The sequence below is a fragment of the Palaemon carinicauda genome, chromosome 9 (assembly GCF_036898095.1).
Source record: "Palaemon carinicauda isolate YSFRI2023 chromosome 9, ASM3689809v2, whole genome shotgun sequence".
Taxonomy (NCBI): Eukaryota; Metazoa; Arthropoda; class Malacostraca; order Decapoda; family Palaemonidae; genus Palaemon; species Palaemon carinicauda.
In genome coordinates this window covers 35742637-35747290 of record NC_090733.1, presented here as the reverse complement: position 1 = coordinate 35747290, position 4654 = coordinate 35742637, and positions in this window count along the sequence as shown.

The window sequence follows — 4654 nt, the reverse complement described above, 5'->3', positions numbered from 1 at the left end:
ATAGTATGAAAACTAATGGCCCAAGAACACTACACTGTGAAACACCAGATATCACAATCGTATACTCATTATGGTGCCCATCCACAACAACTCTTTGAGATCTATTACTTAGAAAATCAATAATAATGCTAGGAAACAAACTATCCACTCACAACTGTTTGAGTTTGAAAACAAGGGCCTCAGGATTAACACGGTCCAAGGCTCCACTAAAATCCAGGCCATCAATACGAACTTCCTGACCAAAATCAAGGGGTTTATGAAGAGCATTGGAGATTGTAAGAAGGGTAACACATGCTCCAAGGCCTTTGCGAAAACCAAATTGCCAACTAGGAAATAGATGATTACCGTCAGCAAACCTATTAAGACGTTTTGCCAGAAGATGTTCAAAAACTTTAGATAATAATGGAGTGATGGAAATTGGGCGGTAATCAGTTGGACTTGAGCTACCACAAAGAAATTTTCATGGAGGAGTAACATTACTAATTCTCTAAAAAGTCGTGGGAGCTCCTCTTCTTTCTAGCCAGTGCAAAATAACAGATAACTTTGGATCTAAGAAATCAGCCGTCAAAAAAAAAAAAAAAAAAAAAAAGGAAAAATACCATTTGCGTGTGCACCTCCATAAGCACCAATACACATCAACAGAGCTTTAATTTCCCGAGATCGAAAAGCTAAGCTAGTTAGTTTAGCCTCAAGAAATCAGAAATGAGGAAGTTCAAGCTTTTCATTACTCTGTTTACTGTCAAAAACCTCAGTCAAAATGGTTGCCTTTTCCTCTGGACAGTGAGTAAACTGAGCCATATGATTTAAGTAAAGGGGGAACAGATGCATCGACACCAAAGAGTGCAGATTTAAGGGTAGACCACCATTTATGTTTCCTGAGTTGTACCAGAAAGGAATTTTTATGGTTAAATTGTATTCCTTTTTTAGTTGAAGCGTAAACTCTATAAGCAAAAGCTCTAAGCTGAGTATAGGCCTCCTGCTTCTCCAAATAAGCACGTCTACAATCATCATTGAACCATGGTTTGTCCTTCATTCGATATCTTATCACATGAGAAGGGATACTTTTATCAATTATTTTGACCAGATTCTCATTTAAAGGGACAACAGGATCAACACTACTATATAATTATGACCAATTCAAGCCCAAAAGATCATGCAAAATCCCATTTCAGTCTACTTGAGATTTCATATAAATCTTACAAGAGTATGATACATCAGGGTCAGGCTGCTCAGTCTTCACTACTAATGAAATCAAGGCACGATTAGATGTCTCGACTGGAAAATATAACCTTACTTGTTATAACGCCAGAGATGACATAACGTTTAAACACTATTCGCTTCTCAAAACCAGTTATATGGAGCTCAGATGACATACTAATGTAAAGTACAAAGGTTTCTGGGCACAAAAGAATATCATACTGTCTGGACGCAACTATAAGGTCTTCAATACTCGTATGAGGACCAAGAATATTGCAATACATTAGATGACATTGACGAAGTCTATGACATACTTGTCGCAGATTTATCTCAATGTCTCCAAACAGCATAAGAATTAATGGTAATAAAAAGGAGATATCATACTTTAAAACTACATTAACAAGAATTATAACAAAAACAATATGTACAGAAAGATAAATAAAGTGATTGATCAAACCCTTAGACTATAGAAAAAAGTAGGAAAAGCTGGTCAACATGGATGAAAACATACACCATGCCAGAGAAAATTCCCTCCAGGATAATCACTTCATCTAAAGGAAGGACAGTAAGGATGGTTATGAGAATGAAAAGAATCAGATAAGAAAAAGACAACTTCTTGATAAACCACCAGGTATCCATGGCCCTTATATTAAGCCTGCCCAACACACCATTTAAAAAGAAAAAACAAAAGGGAGAGAAAAAAAGTAAGATAGAATAGTGTGCCCGAGTGTACCCTCAAGAAAGAGAGCTCTAACCCAAGACAGTAGAAGACCATGGTATAGAGGCTATGGTACTACCTAAGACTAGAGAACAATGGTTTAATTTTGGAGTATCCTTCTCCTGGAAGAGCTGCTTACCATAGCTAAAGAGTCTCTTCTACCTTTACCAAGAGGAAAGTAAACTGACTAATTATAGTACTTTAATTAACCCCTTTGGGTGAAGAAGTTTTTGGTCATTTTATTGTTAGGTGTATGAGGAAAGTCGAGAAAGTGTAAAGAAGAGACCAAACAATTCGATGTATGTGTAGGCAAAGAAAAAATAAGCCGTAACCAGAGAGAGGGATTCAATGCATTACTGTCTGGCCAGTCAAAGGATCCAATAACTCTCCAGCGGTATTATCTCAACGACCGGCTGGTGCCCTGGCCAACCTACTCCCTACAAAAAGTTCTTGGAGTACAAGCCTTAAGTTCATTAGTGAAAATATGTTTATGTAATTTATGTGTGTATCATTCACTTTCCACACAAATGGATGTGAAATATAGCAAGATAGTGATTATATCTAGAATATTGATGCGTTGATCAAACTTGCGAGGAAAGGGAATTTTTTCGTCCATTCACAACAGGAAATGTATGCAGATATTTATACGGTTTTTTAATTTTCATTTACGAAATCTAATAATGGTTGTATATTCAAATTCATCGTTTAAAGAAATATATATATATATATATTATATATATATATATAATATATATATATATATATATATATATATATATAAATATATATATATAAAATATTTGCATAAAAATCTCATAAAAAAACGGGACATATTTGCATTATCTTCCTGAGACGAACATATGCTGTTTTTTTTTTTTTTGTGCCTTACAAAAGCAAAAAGTAAATATTTGGTTATTATTAAATAACCATGGAATCATTTTGAAGGCTTCAATCTAATTACTGGCAAAGAATCCTCCTAATGTTTATTGTTGCTGCATTTACCAAATGGTAATGGACTCGAACAAGATAATAGTGTAGTGTAGTGTAGTGTACGAACAGTATTGATATTGTAATAGTTCTTTGTAAATAAACACTTGTAATCATGGGACATCCTTATATGGTACCCAGGTTTCTGTAGATTGTCGAAATATAACTCCATCAAATATCATTATTTTTTCGATATATTCTTCCTTAACTTATACAGTTATACAGATTTGTGAGTAAAAGTTTTCTTATGTAGAATCAATAATTAATTTAGATTAAAGGTTTTGAGTACTTTATATTTTTTTTGTAATCATGTCAATGAATAATGAATTAAAAACCGAGCGAGTACGTAATTGATATCTTTTGAAAGGTTTTTACAAACTGGGCACCTGATTTTGTTCAGCAAACCAATCAGAAAAAATCCCAGAATGAGAAAAAGAGAAAATTTAGTTCCTTTTCGATGACTCAAATATAATATAAATATACGAATGAAAGTATCAGGGTACAATAAGCCTAAGATGTGTTCTGTCACTGCAGAACTTTCGTAGATATGTCAGGTTTGCTGTTGAATTTTCCACGTATGTGATCTTGCCCAATGCGTGTGTTTTTATGCGGTGATTCATGACACTAGGTAGGCAGTTAAATCTTTTAGTCAAGCCTTCCTCAGGAGTATCAATACTACAAAGTATTCTAGAAGTTGAATCGGTATAACTTCAAAGGTTAAGATTTGCTGCCAATGTTCTTATGTTGAGCAGGCTGAAATAAGTGTCGTTTTATAATTGATATATGAAAGATCTGTTTTATTGTTATTACTGTTCTTGAAATATCTTAGTTCTATTGTTTATTACTTCTCATACAGCCTATTTATTTCCTTATATCTTTTTTCTCGCTGGGGTGTTTTTCTCAGCTGGAACCCTTGGGCTTACAGCATCCTGCTATTTCATCTAAGGCTGTAGCTAAGGTAGTAATAATAAAATTAACTGTTGGCGAATGTTAAGTCTTAAAGCTGAACTAGGACCATAAATCAACGTTAATTTGAAATATGAGATATGGCGTAGTAAATTGTATAGTCCTGAAAAATAATCTCCTAAAAAAAATTTCGTACCCTAATTTCACGAACTAAGAAATCTCAGTAAAGTGCATCTAATTGTTGCTAAGCATGGAAAGATAATGTAATTATCTAAAGACGTGCAACGCCGTCTGTTGATAGAACAGCGTAGTTGGTAAGTTCCTTGTCATTAAAGTTAATTAGGTATACTGATCGATTTTTATTTATTTATCTTTTTTTTTCGCTGAAACACTTACTTAATAAGTCTTTTCGTAAGAAATTCTTATTTTTTCAAACTTCGTGTAACAATAGATAAACCTACACAAAATATTGCCCTGTATAACTGTGCTACACATAAGACCAAATAATACTAGGCATGTATGTGTCACTTGAGTAAAAGTTCACTCAGGAGGATTCTGTTATGAAGTCTAAGAATTTTCGATAGCTTATCAAAAGAACAATATTCAATTGGTCTAAATATTGATAACAAATATCATATGGTTATGGAATAATAACAAATAATTGAAAAACAAGACATTTTGCTTATATAGCATTTCCCCAACTTCTTGTATTTTGGGTTATATCTTCTTTTTTTTTTTATAATCACCTAAAACAATTCAGAATTTCTAAACAATTAAACAAAATACAATCCCCCAAACTGGAAGATAATAACTATAGTGTTGTTGTATTTCCTTCACAATATCAGT